This window comes from Anabrus simplex, chromosome 2, assembly GCF_040414725.1.
Source record: "Anabrus simplex isolate iqAnaSimp1 chromosome 2, ASM4041472v1, whole genome shotgun sequence".
Taxonomy (NCBI): domain Eukaryota; kingdom Metazoa; phylum Arthropoda; class Insecta; order Orthoptera; family Tettigoniidae; genus Anabrus; species Anabrus simplex.
The window spans coordinates 3,625,316-3,650,605 of record NC_090266.1 but is presented as its reverse complement, the minus strand read 5'-3'; the positions used below and the strand labels follow the sequence as shown (position 1 = coordinate 3,650,605).

The window sequence follows — 25,290 nt, the reverse complement described above, 5'->3', positions numbered from 1 at the left end:
TAAACGATGAATCGGTATTGGTCAATATTTGTATCAGCAATTTGACGATTAGCTGCTAGATGATCGGCATTGACAACTTCTCCGATTTTAATAGCCTACGAGTATAATGCCAATTAACATCTATTTATTGTGAATTCATTATTGCCAGTCAAATTCCTTACACGGCCATTATCAGAGTATAAAAGCTGTACATGTTTCAATTGAACATTACTCAGCAAAGACAGACAGCCACATTTGCATCATCACTCGCTGCTTCTGTGGTAGAGTGTATAAGAAATGCTTCCGTCTTTTCATCCAGATAACTGCTCGTCTACTATATATGGAAATTATCTCTCCGGCGGATGTTCTTCAAATAGGCTGCACAATAGTTCTCACTGACAATCAATAACCCGCCATTTTTCAGTCAAGATTTCTACAGAATATCGAAAGAAGTAAGCCATTCAATTACCAGAAAATACGAGTAACCATCCGCCGACAACTCCAGATACATGAGACAGCCCGTCTAGAAACATTTCACAATACCTTTCTTCCAGGAACGTTTTGATTTAATTTCCCTTCGTTCCAACAAACTGATAGTGAAAGTGTTTTCTCCACTTTTAATTCACACTCGGACTACTTTTTATCTATAGCCTCCGCCAGTACCCGTACGTTTAAAACTTCACTATCTCTGTTAAATTAAGCACTACAGCTCTTGCAGCGTGAAGAATTTGTGGCATATGGCATTCGTGATTTCTTTGTGAAATGGGTTCCCGTGGGTGGGTTTCTTACCTGTTCCCCTATCGGGCGCGTCCCAGATGGCGGACAGGTGGGCCCTCCGGACTTGTCTGGAGAGTCTGAAGGAAATGAAGTACCCTTCTCTCGGAGCAAAAACAGATACTGCCAGAAAACGTCTTGAGGCATTGTGATTGTTACTAGCCCAAGTCAAGGCTTAGAAGTGGAGAACTCGCCCACACATACTAGAGAGGCATCCATGGTGATACGGTGGATCAGGTGAAGAGAGGCTGGTGATTGAGGTGGAGGCTCACTGCCGGGAGCTGGAACCAACGCATCACTCTGCTCTACATAGCCTGGACGAGCGGCGGGTTGGGAAAGGGGCGATCCCAACCTAGGGGGAAAGTCATGGCTGTGAACTCTGTCATGATAATGTCAAGTGGAGACCACGTAAGTAGGCCTACTGAAGGGGGAATGAACCTGACTAGGTTCTGGCCAGGGGCGGACCGCTGGATGGACGACTGAGGGGGGTGGTCTCTGCTACGGAGAGCATGAGTTGCGGGAGGACAATGTCTGGCTGTATGCCTCTCCACGGGTGGTGAGAGTGACGCTCAGGAACCCAGAAGGGCCAAAAATCCTATGATTGATTGAATATGGATGCTTATAATGAACCAATTTCAAAAACTTCGACATCAAGGGAAGCCATGGGAGCTCCAGTAGAGCAGATCCGGGAGCAAGCATAAGGTGAAAAAATGGAGACAGAAGTCCCAATTAGACAGGTTGTCGCCGTGGCTGTGGCTGTTGCCACAAGCAAACCAGGAACGCCCGTAGAGACTCAACTTAAGATTTCTGCATCGAAAATCAAGATATTTCATATCGACAGACTACCTCGCAACAGTGCATATTACAAGGAAAGGAAGAGAGCGAGGAAGGAATCCAAAATAGCGGTTGAAACTTGGAAGTCAAGGAACAGTAATCGGCGAGAGGCTATCTCTCCGACAACACCCAAAAGGCCAAGGTCGGGGCATAGTACGCCATCAAGTTCGGCTACAAAACCGCCCGCAAAGGCACATAAAGAATAGATGATCATGTCCTTTTCGGAAATACTAACTACAATCAAGGTAGCAATAATACCTAAAACCTTTCCATATGAAAGACGTGAAGGAACATTCATCTGCTCTGTTAGCGCAAATGAAACCGCTGTCGGACGGATGCCTTACAGGCTTCCTCGAGTCTCCAATGTTGGAAAGTGCCAATCCAGAAACTAAAATCTGGCTGGAACAGACAGTGGCCAATTGCAACCCTTGGAAATGGGATACTTTGGCGGTGGCGGAAGCCAAGCAGGTGCTGAATACTACGAAGGTCATCACCAAGTTTCCTCCTCCATTTGACAAGATGAAAGTTGATGATGTGCTTGTGAGGATACATCAGCATGACACCATACTTCCGACGAAAGAGTGGAGAGTGCTGAATGCAACAACTGCTGATGACACCGGAAGGACAATTGTTTTGGCCCTTATTAAAAGAGATTTTGCGTAGCTCAAGAAGAGAGGTCTTAAAGCCAGGCCTGAACTTGGGAAGATCATATTTCTAGTAAATAAGAGAAAAAAACAGAACCTACCGTTGGCAAGGTTGGTACTGAAAGTTCTACAGGTTAACCTACAATATAAAAATCAGCTGTGGCCAATTTCATCAGGAAGTTCAAGTCAGAGGCTATCGATGTGGCCCTTGTAAAAGAGCCATGGGTAGTTAAAGGCAGAGTAGCAGACTGGTGGATTCTGGAGGTAAGCTATTTTGTAACAGGGGATTTCAGGAGAAAACGTAGTGTATCACAAATGTTACAGGAACTTGGGTTGGAAACTAAGTACGAGAAGGGAGAAAACTAGACTTATACAGGGTTATGTAGAGCCTATACAGGAGAGGAAGCATGGGGAGAAATCCGTGAGACACTTCAGTTGGAAAATAATTTTACCGGCAGAACTGACCACAAGTATAAAATTAGAAGGAATTTTAGCAGAAGCGATTGGGGTAAATTTTCATTCATTGGGACAGGCGTGAAGGATTGGAACAGTTTACCAGGGGTAGTGTTTGATCCTTTTAAAAAATCTGCACATATATTCAAGAAGAGAATAAAAAGCAACAGAGAAAACAAATGATATGTTAGAGGGCATTCGACCAGTCCAGGTTATTGTAAATAAAATTGTGTGTGAATAAATTAATTCCATCCCCTGGTCTATGGAGTATGGACAGCAGAAGTAGGGGACTGCCTGTAGGGGTGAAGTACAGTGGGGACTTCAAGGGCCCTGGAACCGCTACGGTAGCTGTGAAGGCCCTTCAGGAACTCTGAAAAGTGGTGGCAAGGGGACTCTGGATATGACGTAGCAGGTCGTAATGCTACTTAGGTTCCAAAATGGGTAAAAACTAAGTAAGCAAATAAATGCAATGTAAATTTTAATCTTATACCAGTTTTATAGTATTATTTGAAGTTATTCCACATGCTGTATATGAGTTGACTATGTTTGTAAATACAGGAGATATAAGTAGAATTTTGTAAATAATATACATTTATTAAGGATGAGCTGTGTGTTTAATAGAAAAACTTGTTAATATTGTATTCTAGAAAAATTAGCTTATTCTCTTGTTAATTTAAAATTTTATGCTTGACAATAGTGAATTTTAGTGTACAATTTGCCACCGAGGTAGACACCTCATTTGCAAATAAAGAGATTTTGATTTGATTTGATACCACGTCGAATATGCCTAGAACATGTTTACTTGTGTGCAGGTAACTAAAATGCCTTCTGTTGCAGGAACATTGTTGAAAGGTCTTAGTAGCAGCCAAGATAAACTTGGAAATTGGGAAGGTTCCAGAAAATAACCGTAGGATCTGCATACGTCCCATATGACTCAACTAATCTGCCCCCATCAGAAGAAGTTGAGAAGCTAATTTGGAACCCAAATAGGAAAGGCGAACGCCAAGTTACTGGAGCAGGTGCAAATTCACACCACACGGCATGGGGCAGCATGAACTGCAATGCAAGAGGTGAGTCTTTTACTACAGATTATTATTGGAACTGAGTTGACGATACTAAACCCAGGACACAAGCCTACATTTATAAACAGTAGTATACTAGGGGGGTTCTGCCGCCTCCTCCTCCTCCCGCGGGAAATTTTAATTCTGGCGGGAAATTTGAATTTTGGCGGGAGATTTGAATTTTGGCGCGAGATTTGAATTTGTAAACAAAGCCACGTGCTTTTTGACAGCTGTCATCGACAACAACGCATCGCTAACCTCACTGCTGCCATCTAGACGGGCCTAAACCTCAGTAGTGCCAACTTAACCTAACTAGCGCGAGGTGAACAAAGCCACGTGTTTTTTGACAGCCACGTGCTTTTTTGACAGACAACAACGCATCGCTAACCTCAGTACTGCCATCTTGACGGGCCTAAACCTTAGTGGTACCAACTTAACCTCACTAGCGTGTGGTAAACAAAGCCACGTGCTTTTTGACAGCCACGTGCTTTTTTGACAGCTGTCATCCGCCATCTTTAAACCACAGAGCACTGTGCTGCCCTATTTAGATGTAAAATTCGTCACCTGTCATCGGCAGTGCTGCCATCTTGGCGGGCCTAAACCTTAGTGCTACCAACTTAACCTCACTAGCGTGAGATAAACAAATACACGTGCTTTTTTGACAGCTGTCATCCGCCATCTTTAAACCACAGTGCTGCCCTCTTTATCGCAGTAGCTGTAAATTCGTCACCTGTCATCTGCAGTGCTGCCATCTTAACGGGCCTAAACCTTAGTGCTACCAACTTAACCTTACTAGCACGAGATAAAAAAATCCACGTGCTTTTTGACAGTTGCCATCCGCCATCCTTAATCTATAGAGCACAGTGGTGCTCTCTTTAGCTACTTACCTTTGAAATGTGGTGGCGGATAATTTGAAAAATGATTTTTGACAGCAGCCATCTTTAATCCAGAGAGCACCGTGCTGCCCTCTTTAGCTAGATACCTGTGGTGGCAGGCAATTCCACATGACGGCAGCCATCTTTAATCAAGAGGGCACCGTGCTGCCCTCTATGTGGTGGCGGCAATTTGAAAAATTCTACATGCTCTTGTTTGGAAACAAACTCACGTGCTTTTTTCACAGCCGTCATCCGCCATCTTTAATCAACAGAGCACAGTGCTGCCCTCTTTAGCTAGATACCTTTGAAATGTGGTGGCGGTAAATTCCACATGCTCTTGTTTGGAAAAAAAGCCATGTGCTCTTTTGACAGCTGACATCCGCCATCTTTAATCTATAGAGCACAGTGCTGCCCTCTTTAGCTACTTACCTTTGAAATGTGGTACTTCACAGCTGTCATCCGCAGTGCTGCCATCTTAACGGGCCTAAACATTAGTGCTACCAACTTAACCTTACTAGCGCCAGATTTGAATCGGTAAACAAATCCACGTGCTTTTTTGACAGCTGTCATCCACCATCTTTAATCCATAGAGCACGGTGGTGCCCTCTTTAGCTACTTACCTTTGAAATGTGGTGGCGGATAATTTGAAAAATGTTTTTTGATAGCAGCCATCTTTAATCCAGAGAGCACCGTGCTGCCCTCTTTAGCTAGATACCTGTGGTGGCAGGCAATTCCACGTGACAGCAGCCATCTTTAATCAAGAGGGCACCGTGCTGCCCTCTTTGTGGCGGTGGCAAATTCCACGTGCTTTACAAACTCACGTGCTTTTTCTGGCAGCTGTCATCCGCCATCTTGCATCACGAACCTCAGTGCTGCGCTCTTTACCTAGTTACCTTTGAAATGTGGTGGCGGCAATTTTAAAAATTCTATGTGCTCTTGTTTAGTAAACAAAGCCACGTGCTTTTTTGACAGCTGTCATCCACCATCTTTAATCAATAGAGCACTGTGCTGCTATCATGCGGGCAATTTCGTCAGCTGTCATCCGTCATCTTTAATCCACAGAGCGCCGTGCTGCTCTCTGTAGTAGCGGGCAATTTGAAAAGTTCTGTTAGCTGTCATCCGCCATCTTTAATCAAGAGAGCACCGTGCTGCCATCTTTAGCTAGATACCTTTGAAATGTGGTGGCGGCAAATTGAAAAATTCCACGTGCTCCTGTTTCGTAAACAAACTCACGCGCTTTTTGTCAGCTGTCATCCGCCATCTTTAATTTATTGAGCTCAGTGCTACACTCTTTAGGTACATACCTTTGAAATATGGTGGCGGATAATTTAAAAAAATTCTACATCAGCCATCTCTCGACGCTAATTGCACAAGATGGTGGCTATACATGACCCCTTAAAGGTGCTTATGCAAGATGGCCGCTATACATAGGTTCTTATGAGATGCTCTTGGGCTGCTTGCGCAAGATGGCGGTTATACAAGGCTCCTTATGAGACGCCCTAGAGATGCTTGCGCAAGATGGCGGTTGCTCTTTTGAGGCGGCTTAAGCGTCGGTGCACAAGATGGCTAGAGATGCCCTAAGGATGCTTGCGCAAGATGGCGGACGCAAGGTGGCGGCTATACACGACTCCTTATGAGACGCCTTAAGGGTGCTTGCGCAAGATGGCTGCGGCTCTTAGCTTGAAGGCTAACGTGTCGTGCTAGTTCGATTCATTCAATTTGGGGCTTAAATGCATAATGTTAAATATCTCTAAAACGGTGCATCGTAGAGCAAAACGGACAAAATGTTTCTACCCAATACCTCGGTTCGCATTATGGGGAACAAGTAAAACATAGTCTAATGATGAGATCAACAGTTCGGTTCTAACTTAGGCCCTTTGGCATTGGCTCTGTTTCAGCTTGTAATGAAACAAGTCTTCGTAACATGATCAGGTCTAGCTATGGTAGAGAGTATAACGTACCGTGCAGGTTCGATTCATTACATTTGGGGCTTAAATGTAAAATGTTAAATATCTCGGAAACGGACAAAATTTTTCCACCTGATACCTAGGTTTGCAGTATCAGGAACATGAAGAAAAACATAGTCTAATGATGAGATCGACGGTTCGATTCCTACTTAGGCCCTTTGGCATTAGCAGCTATCTATTTCTACAAGATGGCGGCTATATATAGCTTCTTATGAGGCAGATTAAGAGCGCTTGCACAAGATGGCTGCTGCTCTTATGAGACGCCCTAGGGGTGCTTGCGGGGGGTAGCAGCGACAAGACGATGACTATACACAGCTGCTTATGATACGGCCTAGAGGTGCTTACAAAAGATGGTGGCTGCTCTGATGAAGAAAACTAGCTTTGCATGGTGCAGGTATTTTTACAGCACTAAACCTCATAGCTTTGAAATGTGGTGGCGGGTAATTTGAAAAATTCGACGTGCTTTTTCATAAGCTGTTAAGGCCTCCTCTTATGTCAAGGCATAGCTCTATCGAACAAGTTTAAACCTGCATCGGAATAGCTAGAGTAAGCGCGTGCTGCAGTGATGACGACATTAAGCATGTTTAGACTTGCAAATCACGGAAGAAACGTAACAAGGCTGGAATCGAAAACTGCACTCAATGCCGTTAACTTGATCATGTGATCGGAACATTGATTGAAGTGTTTAGAACACTAAATAAGTAGAACCGGACACTGTACTCGATACAACATGTGTTTAGAACATGTCAGGGGGTATCTTTGTTCTAAGAAGATTAGTTTACCGCACATTCCTTGTAGGGATAAGGGGCTAATGGGCTAAAGGGCTAATGGGCAAAAGGGCTAAAGGGCTAATGGGCTAAAGGGCTAAAGGGCTAAAGGGCTAAAGGGCTAAAGGAGCAACAACCTCATTGATCGCTATCAGCAAGAACGCTTGTACTTTGTTAAGTGTAGAAAATTAATCTTTATTTGTAAATGGTTTCAGGTTCAGAACAAGGAATGGAACCTACGGGTTACGTCTTACCTAATAAAATCCCCGAGGTGCGATGAGTAACGTTTTTCGAACTAGTGTTTGGAACACTGAACTTTTCAAGATTATAGCAGAGAGTTTAGCAATGTTCTGTTGTTGGATTATAAATTCCGCGCTACAACATGCATAAGGTGGCAGCCCTTGAGGTTTACTGCCGTAAAGATGACAAGAGTGAGGTTAACAATGTTCCGTTGTTGGATTTTAAATTCCGCGCTATAACATGCATAAGGTGGCAGCCTTGAGGTTTCCCGCCGTAAAGATGTCAGCAGTGAGGTTAGCGACGCTCTATTGTCCTTCAAAGTGAGGTTAGGGTTCGTCAAGAAGACGGCTGTCAAAAAAGCACGTGGCTATGTTTACCAAACAAGAGCACGTGGTCGTGACGTCACGGTCACGTAATCAATCCTTAGCTCGACGTCGTTAAGAGCAGCATTAGGATTTGGTACGCTCAAAAGTCTTGGGGACAGAGCAGCAGAATGAATTGCCATGTTTCAAAGTGTGTACACATCACCTATCCATTTTAAATGCATCGACCATCGAACTAAACTTCTTCCGCTAGACCGTGCTGCTATCTTAGCATAACCTATATACACAAAATTAAAGTACAATGAATAGCCATGTTTCAAAGCGTGTACACATTACCTATCGATTTTGCACGCATCGACTCTCGTACTAAACTTCTTCCGCTAGATTGTGCTGCTATCTCAGCATAACTAAGACGCATGAACTTAAAGTACAAATAATAGCTATGTCTCAAAGCGTGTACACATTACCTATCGATTTTGCAAGCATCGACACTCGTACTAAACTTCTTCCGCTAGATTGTGCGGCTATCTTAGCGTAACCTATACGCATGACCTTAAGGTACAAAGAATAGCCATGTTTCAAAGCGTGTACACATTACCTATCGACTTTGCATGCAACAAATATCGTACTAAACATCTTCCGCTAGGTTGTGCTGCTATCTTAGTATAACTTATACACATGAACTTAAAGTACAAAGAATAGCCATGTTTCAAAGCGTGTACACATTACTTATTGATTTTGCATTCATCGAATCTCGTACTGAATTTCTTCCGCTAGATTGTGCTGGTATCTTAGCATAACTTATCCACATGAACTTAAAAGTACAAAGAATAGCCATGTTTCAAAGCGTGTACACATTACCTATCGATTTTGCATGCATTGACTCTCGTACTAAACTCCTTCCGCTAGATTGTGCTACTATCTTAGCATAACCTATACGCATGACCTTAAAGTACAATGAGTAGCCATGTTTCAAAGCGTGTACACATTACCTATCGACTTTGCATGCAACAAATATCGTACTAAACTTCTTCCGCTAGATTGTGCTGCTATCTTAGCATAACCTATAACCATGTACTTAATGTACAATGAATAGTCATGTTTCAAAGCGTGTACACATCAACATTTTTGATCTGATTTTTGATATGCTCTATTGGTGAAAAATATCTAATTCCCTCCATGGGAATTTAGAATTACCATTTGAACAGCAATGTATAAAAATCTTGTAAACAAAGCAGCAGCATTAAGTATAGCCATGTTTAAATCCGTGTACACATCATGTAGCCATGATGCACGCAGTACTAAACTTATTCCATTAGAATGTACAAAGTTCGCATGTGTTTGTGCTGCTATCTTAGCATAGCCTATCTGCATGAACTTAAAGCATAAAGAATAGTTATGTGTACGAAATCTTGTGAACATAGCAGAATGTTTACTACGTAGGTGTAGACATTGAACTTTGCATGCTAAGGCAGCGTACTACGTGACCGTGACGTCACGATCACGTGCTCTTGTTTGGTAAACATAGCCACGTGCTTTTTTGACAGCTGTCTTCTTGACGAACCCTAACCTCACTTTGAAGGACAATAGAGCGTCGCTAACCTCACTGCTGCCATCTTTACGGCGGTAAACCTCAAGGCTGCCACCTTATGCATGTTATAGCGCGGAATTTAAAATCCAACAACGGAATATTGTTAACCTCACTCTTGTCATCTTTACGGCAGTAAACCTCAAGGGCTGCCACCTTATGCATGTTGTAGCGCGGAATTTATAATCAAACAACAGAACATTGCTAAACTCTCTGCTATCATCTTGAAAAGTTCAGTGTTCCAAACACTAGTTCGAAAAACGTAACTCGTCGCACCTCGGGGATTTTATTAGGTAAGACGTAACTGCTAGGTTCCATTCCTTGTTCTGAACCTGAAACCATTTACAAATAAAGATTAATTTTCTACACTTAACAAAGTACAAGCGTTCTTGCTGAGAGCGATCGATGAGGTTGTTGCTCCTTTAGCCCTTTAGCCCTTTAGCCCATTAGCCCTTCAGCCCTTTTGCCCATTAGCCCTTTAGCCCATTAGACCCTTAGCCCTACAAGGAATGTGCGGTAAACTAATCTTCTTAGAACAAAGATACCCCCTGACATGTTCTAAACACATGTTGTATCGAGTACAGTGTCCGGTTCTACTTATTTAGTGTTCTAAACACTTCAATCAATGTTCCGATCACATGATCAAGTTAACGGCATTGAGTGCAGTTTTCGATTCCAGCCTTGTTACGTTTCTTCCGTGATTTGCAAGTCTAAACATGCTTAATGACGTCATCACTGCAGCACGCGCTTACTCTAGCTATTCCGATGCAGGTTTAAACTTGTTCGATAGAGCTATGCCTTGACATAAGAGGAGGCCTTAACAGCTTATGAAAAAGCAAGTCGAATTTTTCAAATTACCCGCCACCACATTTCAAAGGTATGAGGTTTAGTGCTGTAAAAATACCTGCACGATGCAAAGCTAGCTTTCTTCATCAGAGCAGTAACCATCTTGTGTAAGCACCTCTAGGCCGTATCATAAGCAGCTGTGTATAGTCATCGTCTTGTCGCTGCTACCTCCCGCAAGCACCCCTAGGGCGTCTCATAAGAGCAGCAGCCATCTTGTTCAAGCGCTCTTAAGCTGTCTCATAAGAAGCTATATATAGCCGCCATCTTGTAGAAATAGATAGCTGCTAATGCCAAAGGGCCTAAGTAGGAATCGAACCGTCGATCTCATCATTAGACTATGTTTTTCTTCATGTTCCTGATACTGCAAACCTAGGTATCAGGTGGAAAAATTTTGTCCGTTTTCGAGATATTTAACATTTTACATTTAAGCCCCAAATATAATGAATCGAACCTGCACGGTACGTTATACTCTCTACCATAGCTAGACCTGATCATGTTACGAAGACTTGCTTCATTACAAGCTGAAACAGAGCCAATGCCAAAGGGCCTAAGTTAGAACCGAACCGTTGATCTCATCATTAGACTATGTTTTACTTGTTCCCCATACTGCGAACCGAGGTATTGGGTAGAAAAGTTTTATCCGTTTTGCTCTACGATGCACCGTTTTCGAGATATTTAACATTATGCATTTAAGCCCCAAATTTAATGAATCGAACTAGCACGACACGTTAGCCTCTAAGCTAGCTTTCTTCATAAGAGCAGCAGCCATTTTGCGCAAGCACCCTTAAGGCGTCTCATAAGGAGTCGTGTATAGCCGCCATCTTGCGTCCGCCATCTTGCGCAAGCATCCTTAGGGCATCTCTAGCCATCTTGTGCAAGGACCCTTAAGCCGCCTCAAAAGAGCAACCGCCATCTTGCGGAAGCATCTCTAGGGCGTCTCATAAGGAGCCTTGTATAACCGCCATCTTGCGCAAGCATCCCAAGGGAGTCTCATAAGAACCTATGTATAGCGGCCATCTTGCATAAGCTCCTTTAAGGAGTCATGTATAGCCACCATCTTGTGCAATTAGCGTCGAGAGATGGCTGATGTAGAATTTTTCTTTTTAAATTATCCGCCACCATATTTCAAAGGTATGTACCTAAAGAGTGTAGCGCTGAGCTCTATAGATTAAATATGGCGGATGACAGCTGACAAAAAGCGCGTAAGTTTGTTTACTAAACAAGAGCACGTGGAATTTTTCAATTTGCCGCCACCACATTTCAAAGGTATCTAGCTAAAGATGGCAGCACGGTGCTCTCTTGATTAAAGATGGCGGATGACAGCTAACAGAACTTTTCAAATTGCCCGCTACTACAGAGAGCAGCACGGCGCTCTGTGGATTAAAGATGGCGGTTGACAGCTGACGAAATTGCCCGCATGGTAGCAGCACAGTGCTCTATTGATTAAAGATGGTGGATGACATTTGTCAAAAAAGCACGTGGCTTTGTTTACTAAACAAGAGCACATAGAATTTTTCAAATTGCCGCCACCACATTTCGAAGGTAACTAGCTAAAGAGCGCAGCACTGAGGTTTGTGATGCAAGATGGCGGATGACAGCTGTCAGAAAAAAGCACGTGAGTTTGTAAAGCACGTGGAATTTGCCACCGCCACAAGGAGGGCAGCACGGTGCCCTCTTGATTAAAGATGGCTGCTGTCACGTGGAATTGCCTGCCACCATAGGTATCTAGCTAAAGAGGGCAGTACGGTGCTCTCTGGATTAAAGATGGCTGCTATCAAAAAACATTTTTCAAATTATCCGCCACCACATTTCAAAGGTAAGTAGCTAAAGAGGGCACCACCGTGCTCTATGGATTAAAGATGGTGGATGACAGCCGTCAATAAAGCACGTGGATTTGTTTACCGATTTAAATCTCGCGCTAGTAAGGTTAAGTTGGTAGCACTAAGGTTTAGGCCCGTTAAGATGGCAGCACTGCAGATGACAGGTGACGAATTTACAGCTACTGCGATAAAGAGGGCAGCACTGTGGTTTAAAGATGGCGGATGACAGCTGTCAAAAAAGCACGTGTATTTGTTTATCTCACGCTAGTGAGGTTAAGTTGGTAGCACTAAGGTTTAGGCCCGCCAAGATGGCAGCACTGCCGATGACAGGTGACGAATTTTACATCTAAATAGGGCAGCACAGTGCTCTGTGGTTTAAAGATGGCGGATGACAGCTGTCAAAAAAGCAGGTGGCTGTCAAAAAGCACGTGGCTTTGTTTACCACACGCTAGCGAGGTTAAGTTGGTACCACTAAGGTTTAGGCCCGTCAAGATGGCAGTACTGAGGTTAGCGATGCGTTGTTGTCTGTCAAAAAGCACGTGGCTGTCAAAAAACACGTGGCTTTGTTTACCTCGCGCTAGTTAAGTTAAGTTTGCACTACTGAGTTTTAGGCCCGTCATGATGGCAGCTGTGAGGTTAGCGATGCGTTGTTGTCGATGACAGCTGTCAAAAAGCACGTGGCTTTGTTTACAAATTCAAATCTCGCGCCAAAATTCAAATCTCCCGCCAAAATTCAAATTTCCCGCCAGAATTCAAATTTCCCGCGGGAAGATAAACAGGCGGCAGAACCCCCCTATTATACTACTATAAACAAAAATCGTAGGGAGGTAATAGATATTTCTAAGCACTACGCGTATTGTAAACCTTATTAAAGACTGGAAGGTGCTGGAGGAACCATCCTTGGCAGACCATCAGCACATCCAATTTGCAATAGTTGCGAGACTATGTGGGATTGAGATGTACAGGGACCCGAAAAGAAGAAACTGGGATAGATACAGAGAAGTTCTAGGGAATGTTGTACAAAAAATATCAACTAACTTGAGAGGACAAAATGTATTGTATGAGGCAGTGGAACTATTAGAAGAGGCCGTTATAGCCTCATTCAATGACAACTGTCCTCTCAAAGAAAAGAAAAACACCAGAAATTAAGGTGGTGGAACAACAAACTAGCCAAAATAAAAATAGGTTAGGATGTTTTATACATTATCATCTACGTAGAAATTGTATGTGGGACGTATATCATAGGAAACTCACTGAGTATAACCTAGAGATACGGAAAGCAAAACGAAAATTTTGGAGACTGCTCTGTGTGAAAGTGGAATCTCACACTGAAACAGCAAGGCTCCAGAATGTTCTGAAACCCATATAAGTCCGGTGGGGACACTGCAGAAAACAGATGGATCGTTTACTCAAGCGGGGAACGATACACTGGAGATGCTAATGGTGTGTCACTTTCCTGAGGCTGAGGAGATGACAGAAGTAGAAACAGGTGGAACAGAGACCGAAGCCGAAGAGCAGACTGGAACTGTGCCAAGATAATAATAAAACACAACAATGTAAAATGACACGCTTCACTCTATAAAGTCTCCGGGGCCAGATGAGATACTTCCGATATTCCTACGGGAAGGACGAGAGATATTCGTCAATGCCCAGACGGACCTCTTCAGTGCTAGTTAAGCTCTAGGGTATGTGCCGAAATCATGGCCTGAAGCTAAAGCAGTATTAATACCTACACCTGGAAGTGCAAACTATGCCAAAGCATACAGACAATTATGCTTAACCCCTTTCATGCTGAAAGCAAAGGAGGAAATTCTGGATACATATATCAGAAGGACGGTGCAACTGAACTCAATGTTATATGAAAACCATTTAGCATAGTGACCTGGCAGATCCAGTGAAGTAGCACTCCACCCGTTGGTTTGTAAACCGGAGGAAAACCTAGAATATAAAGAAATTGCACTGGCGGCATTTCTGGATATAGAAGTAGCCTTCAGCAATACAACCTATGATTCTATGGTCAAAGCATTGGAAAAGAGCAAGGTGAATAAAACCGTCGTCAAATGGATTAAATCCACGTTAGACGGAAGGAAGAAAAAAGCACCGCTGTTTGAAGAAACGCTGACGGTTAGGGCCACCCGAGGCTGTGCTCAGGGAGGAGTTCTTTCTCCTCTACTGTGGAAACTCGTGGTGAACAAAATCATAGCTATGCTCAACGAGCAGGTTTTATATACACAAGGATACGCAGATGACCTAGTGATTGTGGTACGAGGTAAGGTGTGAGTGTTATCCAGCACCTCAAGCAAAGATCACTCAAACTTGTGGAGAACTGGTGTCGGGAAGAACAATCATCAATCAACCTGAACAGGATAACTCTGGTCCCTTTTACAAGAAGGAGAAAAATAGACGGAAAGAGATCAGTGCATCCCTTTGGGAAAGATATATAAATGGAGGAACAGGCACTGAACCCAGGTGTAGTTTTAGATAAAATCTAACCTGGAATTCACACATAGAAAGGAAACATCCCCTGGGCTAAGAACTTGCTGTATGCATGTAAAAGGGCCGTTGGGAAGACATGGGGCGTAAGACGATCAATGGTATTGTGGATATTCAATGATCATTAGACCGTTGATGGTCTATGCTGCAATGATCTGGTGGCAGAAAGTAAGTCAAGGAAGTAGATTGAATAGCCTACAGAGAATGGCATGCATAGCCATAACTGGGGCAATGGAACTACGCCGACAGAAGCCTTGAATACTTTACTAGACCTCCCATCACTATGCAATTTCATAAAAGGACAGGCTAGAATGAGTTCATATAGATTGGCACAATCAGAGCGCTGGAATGAACAAAGACCCAATATAGGATACTGTACTGTAAATTTAACAGAGTAATAACAGACGAAGCTCTACACATGCTTTCTGATCATATAATACCAAAGTACAAATTTGAAAACCCGTTTGAGGCCCACATAATAAAAAAGAAGACTGGGATATCAACAAATGGAATACTGAAAAAGAAGATAGAGTGTGGTGGACTGATGGCTCAAAGACAGTGGATGGCACAAGAGGAGGGATAGGAATCAACGGGGGAAGACCTGATAGATCAATCCAGATGAGCCTGGGCTACACACTACAATCTTTAAAGTTGAAAAGATAGCTATCACAACATGTCTTGAAGAAAATCTAAAAATGAGCAATAAGAATAAGAACATTTTCATATTTACGGACGGCCAAGGGGCCATTAAGGCTCTAGAGGCAGTCCGGATAATATCCAGAATTATCTGGTATTACCACTCACTTCTCTTGAAGCTTTGAAAGTAGAACATTGTGAAAATAATATGGGTACCAGGGCATACAGGTATAGAAGGGATGAAAAGGCAGATAAACTGGGCAGGAAAGGGGCAGAACATTTTGTAGACCCAAAACCTGTATGTGGGATGTCCTATGGACAAGCCCGATATTACATAGGAAAATGTGTACAAAAGAAACAAATGGAAAACTGGAAAAATACTCCAGGATGCAGGCTTGCAAAGGAACTGATAAAAGGACCAAACAAGAAGCATACTAAAGAACTGTTGAAACTCAGCAGAGAAAATATAAGATGGGTAGTATGACCGTTAACAGGACGTTGCCATCTGAAAAAACACCTACATAGAATTGGAGTAATAATTGAAAACGTATGTAGGAAATGCAATGAAGCAGAGGAATCAGCTGAACAGATAGTTTTCGAATGTTAGGCGCTGAGTAGAATCAGATTCTACACACTAGTACAAGCAGGTGAAGAGAGAGAAAAATCCAAGAAGACCCAGTAAGAATAACCTGCAGCTTTCTAAAGGGAGCAGGTATATCTAGGCGGGAATGAAGGAAAAACATGGTAGCAAATATCTTAGAGGTCGACGCTAATTAGGAACTAATATTAACAGGACCCATGAAGAAAAGAAGAAGACGAAGAAGAAGATGAAATGTTTTTATGCTAATATGACGTATCATTAGTAGTGGTGTACATCACCTTGTCCCCAATCTTGACCTAGCTCTGCGGAGAAGCTGCGTGCATCGTCCCGTTGTAAAATGGGTCTTAAAGTCTAACTAGAATTGACTTAAAACAAGTAGGACAGGATCAAGGCTACATATCTCTATTAAATGAGAAGTCACGGATATAAAGGCTGGAACATACTTAATAATCAAATCGCATGAGAACATACTACAACCAATAAATATAACACAAATTTACAAATATTTTATATGAATTTAAGTAGACGTCACTAGTGTGAGTCGCAAAATGGGTCACGAACCAAAGTCAAAATATCATAAGTGATGAATTACGGTGGGATCACGTGTTTATGCGGAATAATCAGATGAGTTATCTACGAATGGCATGAAGCTGGGAGTTAACTATACACTGCAATTGCCGTAGAATAATAAGACTCGCATGTCTCGCCCAAATATTTACAAAGAAACTCCGAGCAGGTCGATAAGCACATACATAAAAACATAGTCTTGAGACTGAAATATTTCCCCCAAAAGCACTGAATTTACTATCACGGGATCCGCCCGGACTCAATTGAAAATGTCAAAACCCCACGACCAAAAATACAGCACGCGCAATCAGCAGTCTTTAACAACGTTGTGCACACAAATCTGAAAAGATAAAAATGAATTCGCACGCAAAGTAAAATACAATGCACTGAAAACACCTCCTGAAATAGAAACATATAAACACACTTGATACCACCGCCTGTTATCCTGGCTGCACGCTCGGGATTTCAACTGTCGAATCGTGCCTATATGGCAAGTCTTGGGACGTCAAAACGAATATTACCAGTTGAGCGAATTGAAAGGAAGTGAATGAACAAAGGAAGTAGAACGTTAAGAGCAGACAGACCTGGCCTTGCCTTGGTGACTATATAACGGGACTAAGCGTACACACACCGACCACGCCTCGGGTCGTTGACATTTCGACTACCTGCTTTCCACACAACATATTTGCCCTCGTGGTTCACACAAACTAGTTTTAGCTGCTCACTCGGGAGGGAAGCGAACGCATTGATGGCAATCTATCATCTGCGCCATAATAACGCCATATCAGGGCGTACATCAAGCCGTGTTTCACATAAATATACTCGTTGCAGCTATTGGCTTTCCATATCTCAAATAGACAAGTTCACATCTCGGCATAATCTCAGCCACTCAACACAGTCGTCTAACGAGTAATTCACAGCCATAGCGTGGTGGTGGTACTCAAGTCTCTAGGCCCATTAATCTGAAAGAACCGGGCCAGTTGGCCGTGCGCGTAAAGGGCGCGCGGCTGTGAGCTTGCATCCGGGAGATAGTAGGTTCGAATCCCACTATCGGCAGACCTGAAAATGGTTTTCCGTGGTTTCCTTTTTTAACACCAGGCAAATGCTGGGGCTGTACCTTAATTAAGGCCACGGCGGCTTCCTTCCAACTCCTAGGCCTTTCATATCCCATCGTCGCCATAAGACCTATCTGTGTCGGTGCGACGTAAAGCCCCTAGCAAAAAAATCTGAAAGAAACTTGCTCATCACAACGGTGAAAAATGTATTATATTACTGGTCTGGCTCAAAGCTGAAAAATCATGGGTCATGAACATCCTAGCCTTAAATACTTAACTCTTTGAGATCCACTCTTTTCTGAACTCACCGAAAGTGGTATGTTGATAAATGGGGCTAAAAGTCAGGTTGTGAGTTTCACAAATAGGAAAAGTCCTCTCAGTTTTAATTACTGCGTTGATGGGGTGAAAGTTCCTTTTGGGGATCATTGTAAGTATCTAGGTGTTAATATAAGGAAAGATCTTCACTGGGGTAATCACATAAATGGGATTGTAAATAAAGGGTACCGATCTCTACACATGGTTATGAGGGTGTTTAGGGGTTGTAGTAAGGATGTAAAGGAGAGTGCATATAAGTCTCTGGTAAGACCCCAACTAGAGTATGGTTCCAGTGTATGGGACACTCACCAGGATTACCTGATTCAAGAACTGGAAAAAATCCAAAGAAAAGCAGCTCGATTTGTTCTGGGTGATTTCCGTCAAAAGAGTAGCGTTACAAAAATGTTGCAATGTTTGCGTTGGGAAGAATTGAGAGAAAGAAGAACAGCTGCTCGACTAAGTGGTATGTTCCGAGCTGTCAGCGGAGAGATGGCGTGGAATGACATTAGTAGACGAATAGGTTTGAATGGCGTTTATAAAAGTAGGAAGGATCACGATATGACGATAAAGTTGGAATTCAAGAGGACAAACTGGGGCAAATATTCATTTATAGGAAGGGGAGTTAGGGATTGGAATAACTTACCAAGGGAGATGTTCAATAAATTTCCAATTTCTTTGAAATCATTTCGGAAAAGGCTAGGAAAGCAACAGATAGGAAATCTGCCACCTGGGCGACTGCCCTAAATGCAGATCAGTATTGATTGATTGATTGTGCCTGGAATGGTATTTCATAACTCATGCAGACTCGTATCGAAACCGTTGTAGTTCTTCCTTTTCCGTTAGACGGTATCACATATCATGGAAGGTGTGTAGTCTCGAAATTTATTACCAGGAGCTGCATAAAATTATTTACTTCTTGTGACAAATATTAAAATATGTGAAAGCCGTGTCTGCACACTTGTGCACATGTCAACAGTTATGGCGGCCTTACAGGACGACGTACAATGATGGTCTGACTGATTACGTACACAGTTTAGGGAATTACGATGATTATGTTGAATCCCTCCTCTGCGAACCATGTGACCTTGCCGCGGTAGGGAGGCTTGCGTGTCCCAATGATGCAGATAGCCGAGCCGCAGGTGCAGCCATATCGGATGGGTATCTGTTGAGAGACCAGACTAACGAATGGTTCATCGAAAGGGAGGTAGCAGCCTTTCGGTAGTTGCAAGGGTGGCAGTCTAGATGATTGACTGATACGGCCTTGTAATAATACTCAACATGGCTTAGCTCTGTTGATACTGCTACACGGCTGAAAGCAACGGGAAACTACAGCCGTAACTACCTCCCGAGGACATGCAGCTCTCTGTGTATGAATGATGTACTGATGATGGCTTCCTCCCGGGTAAAATATTCCGGAGGTAAACTAGTCCCCCATTCGGATCTCCGGGTGGGGACTACACGAGAGGGGGCGATCATCAGGAAGATGGATACTGACATTCTGCGAGTCGGAGCGTGGAATGTTAGAAGTTTGAATCGTTGTGGAAGGTTAGAGAATCTGAAAGGAAGATGGATAGGCTAATGTTAGATGTAGTTGGTATAAGTGAAGTACGTTGGCAGGAAGAACAGGATTTTTGGTCAGGCGACTACCGAATTATCAACACGAAATCAAACAGGGGAAATGCAGGAGTTGGTTTTATAATGAATAAGAAAATAGGGCAGCGGATAAGCTACTACGACCAACATAGTGAAAGAATTATTGTCGTCAAGATAGACACCAAACCAATGCCCACCAAAATAGTGCAGGTATATATGCCTTCTAGTTCAGCGGATGAGGAAGAAATTGAAAGAATATATGAGGAGATAGAAGATTTAATACAATATGTAAAAGGTGACGAGAATCTAATTGTGATGGGAGACTGGAATGCAGTGGTAGGCCAAGGAAGAGAATGTAGTACAGTAGGAGAATTTGGATTGGGACAAAGGAACGAAAGAGGAAGTCGGCTGGTTGAATTCTGCACTGATCATAATTTAGTCCTTGCCAATACTTGGTTCAAACACCACAAACGACGGCTGTATACGTGGACGAGACCTGGAGACACTGGAAGGTATCAAATAGACTTCATTATGACTAGGTAGAGATTCAGAAACCAGGTGTTGGATGGCAAAACTTTCCCAGGAGCAGACGTGGACTCTGACCACAACTTGTTGGTCATGAAATGCCATCTGAAGTTGAAGAAATTGAAGAACGGAAAGAGTGCAAAAAGATGGGATCTAGACAAGTTGAAAGAAAAGAGTGTGATGGATTGTTTCAAGGAACATGTTGCACAAGGACTAAATGAAAAGCCCGAAGGAACCACAATAGAGGAAGAGTGGAGAGTCATGAAAAATGTAGTCAGTAGGGCTGCTGAAGAAATGTTAGGAAGGAAGAAAAGATCAACTAAGGATAAGTGGATAACTCAGGAGATACTAGACCTGATTGATGAACGACGAAAATACAAGAAGGCTAGAAATGAAGAGGGCAGAAAAGAATACAGGCGATTAAAGAATCAAGTGGATAGAAAGTGCAAGGTAGCTAAGGAAGAATGGCTGAAGGAGAAGTGCAAGGATGTCGAAGGCTGTATGGTCCTGGGAAAGGGAGATGCTGCATACAGGAAAATCAAGGAAACCTTTGGAGAAAGGAAATCTAGGTGCATGAATATTAAGAGCTCAGATGGAAAACCACTTCTAGGGAAAGAAGACAAAGCAGAAAGATGGCAGGAGCATATCCAACAGTTGTATCAAGGTAACAATGTAGATAATTTGGTTCTGGAACATGAAGAGGCTGTTGATGCTGATGAAATGGAAGACCCAATTTTGAGGTCAGAGTTTGACAGAGCTCTGAGTGACATAAATAGGAACAAGGCCCCTGGAATTGATGATATTCCCTCAGAATTACTGACTGCCTCAGGAGAAACCAGCATGGTAAGGTTATTTCACTTAGTGTGCAGGATGTATGAGACAGGAGAATTCCCATCCGATTTTCGGCAGAATGTTGTTATACATATTCCCAAGAAAGCCGGTGCTGACAGGTGTGAAAACTACCGCACCATTAGTTTAGTATCTCATGCCTGCAAAATTTTAACACGTATTATTTACAGAAGAATGGAAAAACAAGTAGAAGCTGAGTTGGGAGAAGATCAATTTGGCTTCAGAAGAAATGTAGGAACACGTGAAGCAATCCTGACTTTACGTCTGATCTTAGAGGATCGAATCAAGGAGGACAAGCCCACGTACATGGCATTCGTAGATCTAGAAAAGGCATTTGATAATGTTGATTGGACCAAGCTATTTATTATTCAGAAGGTGATAGAGATCAGATACCGATAACGAAGAATTATCTAGAATCTGTATAAAAATCAGTCTGCAGTGATAAGAATCGAGGGCTTTGAAAAAGAAGCAGCAATCCAGAAAGGAGTGAGGCAAGGCTGCGGTTTGTCCCCTCTCCTTTTCAATGTTTACATAGAACAGGCAGTAAAGGAAATCAAAGAGAAATTTGGAAAGGGAATCACAGTCCAAGGAGAGGAAATCAAAACCTTGAGATTTGCCGATGATATTGTTATTTTATCTGAGACTGCAGAAGGTCTCGAGAAGTTGCTGTTTGGTATGGATGAAGTCTTGTGTAAGGAGTACAAGATGAAAATAAATAAGTCCAAAACAAAAGTAATGGAGTGCAGTCGAACGAAGGCAGGTGATGTAGGAAATATTAGATTAGGAAATGAAGTCTTAAAGGAAGTAGATGAATATTGTTACTTGGGTAGTAAAATAACTAACGATGGCAGAAGTAAGGAGGACATAAAATGCAGACTAGGCACAAGCAAGGAAGGGCTTTCTTAAGAAAATAAATTTGCTCACTTCAAACATTGATATCGGAATTAGAAAGATGTTTTTGAAGACTTTCGTGTGGAGCGTGGCATTGTATGGAAGTGAAACATGGACAATAACTAGCTCAGAAAGAAAGAGAATAGAAGGTTTTGAAATGTGGTGTTACAGAAGAATGCTGAAGGTGAGATGGATAGATCGAATCACGAATGAAGAGATACTGAATCGAATTGGTGAGAGGAGATCGATTTGGCTAAATTTGACGAGAAGAAGAGATAGAATGATAGGACACATCTCAAGACACCCAGGACTTGTTCAGTTGGTTTTTGAAGGAAGTGTAGGTGGTAAGAACGGTAGGGGTAGACCAAGGTATGAATATGACAAACAGATTAGAGCAGATGTAGGATGCAATAGTTACGTAGAAATGAAAAGGTTAGCACAGGATAGGGTGGCATGGAGAGCTGCATCAAACCAGTCTATGGACTGATGACTCAACACACATGTCGAATCAGAATGTGAACAAGACTTCATAATAGTGTTGAAGACACTTCTAGTGGGGTTATAGTAATTGAGAGTGATTCAGAAAACTATTTTGTAAGTGGAACACAGCCAATTGACGACATTAGAGATAATTTGAAAGTAACGAAGATTTCCACGGTAATATTGGTATTAACAATACCACATATTGCCATTATTCAGTAAAATTAGCCGTGATAATGAATTACCATACCATGCATCTCACCCTCTCCTCGAGTTACCTAGACCGAAATATGCCCCCCTCATGATGCTGAACCTATAGGTTATATTTTAGTTGTTACGTCATATTATCACTCCAAATAACATAATTTTATCCAAAACGACAGTCAAAAGTCTATGCTACAAGGAATACCATCAGTTAGTGCGTCATACTGATTTTTTGCACAACATATTTGCCTTAAAATGTGGATTTTCATTAATTGTATTTTAAATTTTGAAATCATGATTTATTTTAATTTTACTAGAAACGATTTTAGGTATAAAGTGCCATTCATTCAATGGAACATACCTCCTATATTGCACCCGGATGATAGGGATCGTAATTTAATCACGTTTTGTGTAACGGATTTTGAATTACTCGTTGCATGGTACGATGTATTTTGCGGCTCATTTATGCCTTCATATAATTGTCGGCGTTTCAGTGAGTTTGAACATCGAGATTGTATTACCTTATCCTCCGATCGGTAAGGGTACGCTTTCTAGCGGCCGACTTGGTACTAGGCTTCCTGGTCGCTAGTATGTGCTGCTCTCTAGCCGCGAGAAGATGAGCTTGCTATGCGATGAACGACGTAACACGACAATGAACGAGGAGAGCAGCTGTTTTTCATGATTATTAGATTGAAGGAGACACATTGCAAGCTACGCTCTGGTTGTGCATTAACAGATAAGATTAATCACTCGAGCACTGTGAAAATGGTTTTGGGACTAGATCCAGGATATTGGATTATCCATTTGGGCCATAAAGTCCGAAGACTTGGTTTGTTTTAATTTAATCAGTTACTATTCTCCGATCTTGTGAGTATACTTCAATGATCTTTCCTACTGGGCTAACCTAGTCAACGAAATCTACTATTTCATGGTGTTAAGAGAAATGGGAAAATTTTCGGTGTTACTATGTGTGAAATATTATGGATCCAATCTTTCGGAAATATTTGAGAAACAGGTGGTGATCCTAACTATGTATCATTGGGGTTTCAATTGTAATTTGTAATGATATAATTAATTTTAGCTTCTTGATACAGTTATTTAAAGTTTAGGAGAACAAATCCTAACAAGAGTGATAACGTACGTAGTATCAGTATAACCTATACGGTGGTTTAATTTATTTTCTTTAATTTATTCTAATAATCATGTTTGTTATTTGAAGATTTTCAAACCACCATTTGAGCTAGTAAAATATTTAGGAGAAAGCTTTCCTAATGAACTCCTCGGTACATTCGAGTAGTGTGATGGTCATGTGTTATGCAGCCGTGTAATAGAATGCAAACGGTTGGTGGGCGTTGCTCTGTTGTGTCTGACATGTGAGTATCGGTTAATTATTGATGACACTTGACATTCGTCTGATGGGCATATGATTTTTCGTGCGTGCTGTTCACTTTCTGCAGTCTTGTGATACTCACTTAATTAAAGTAACGCTTGGAAGAGTGATATTTATTTATTTGTCCTTCTTGTGGGTTTTATTTGCATGTTTATTGATTTTCTTCTCCCAGATAATTAAAGTTGGTGGTTGATGACCATTTTCATACATCAAAGATAGTGCATTAGAAAGGTTTTCAGGTGGTATCGTGTAGTTAGCGGTCAATAATTGTAATAATGTCCGCGTCCGTAGCGTAACGGTTAGTGTTATTAGCTGCCGTCCTCGGGGCCTGGGTTCGATTCCCGGTACTGCCAGAAATTTATGAATGGCAGGAGGGCTGGTATGTGGTTGAAATGGTACATGCAGCTGACCCCCAATGGGGGTGTGCCTGAAAAGAGCTGCACCACCTCGGGATGAGGACACGAGTTTACTTTACTTATTGTAATAATTGGTGTTAATAATTTTTAATTTCTTAATTAATCTTCAATTAATTGATATGTGATAAATTTTAACTTGTGTATTTTTGGCAAGGTCAGAAGTCTGTTTTAATTAATTTAGCTTCTATTAAAGATTTCTTTAAAAAAATCAAATCCGAGGATTTATTATTTCAGCCAATTATTAATGAAACTTAGTTTTAATTGATTCACTTGGCCTCTTGTCCCTTTGCTTCTACAAATCGCGACGGCCTTTTCCTTGGGATTTGCGGGTATGTGTTCCGGTTATTATTATTCTTGTTTGCTTGTTATTATCCCAGGTCGTGCTAAACACTCTTACTTATTGATATTACTGTGTCGTGGGATTTTGATACCCGAAGGAGAATATGTTACGCATATGGTAAAGGGGAGAATTTGTGGACAAGATTCTATACGAGTCGTGTGGAGACACGAGCTTCCGAGGCGACCGTGTGGAGCCGTGAGGATTATCCTGTCACAATGGCTAGAGCTCTGCATCTCGGTACGGTGACTATTAATTTACGGACTAGAAGATGAGGATGTCCTCAAATATGCTCCGTACAAAAAGAGAAAGGCCAGCCAGGAACAAGGCAAATGTTGTAACGTTAGCGCCGCAAATATGTATTTCTGTCGGTCAGAAAGTTTCGGTGACGTCATGGGTTCTCGGAACAGGAGAGTAGATAAAGCCATCGCTTTAGGACAAATGTTTGTCAAGTTGTTACAAAGGGAAATTCAAATGAACCGCTTACTCTAGTCCAACCACAAAATTCATTTGGCCAGCCAGGAATACCATCTTGATAGAAATGAAGTGAAATAGCAAGTTAATTCCGAAAGTAATCATTAATCAACTTTTGCAATTATATGAATCAAATTAAGGAAGTTTTTAGATGTCATGCGTAGAAGAATAATAACTAATAAGCTGCAAATTTAATAAATTGAAGACTGAAACTCTTGGAAATGGGGCATCTCGAATGCTATTGGCCGAAAGGTGACCACGTTGCGAGAGACGCTACTTAAACCGCGAAATAT

At 42.1% G+C, this 25,290-nt stretch overlaps 1 protein-coding gene across 1 annotated transcript in view; it reads right to left on the bottom strand.

Annotated features, from left to right (window-relative positions):
* Window positions 1-25,290, bottom strand: part of LOC136863901 (dynein beta chain, ciliary-like) — a 5,220,903-nt gene that overhangs the window by 3,822,340 nt on the left and 1,373,273 nt on the right. The window lies entirely within an intron of this gene.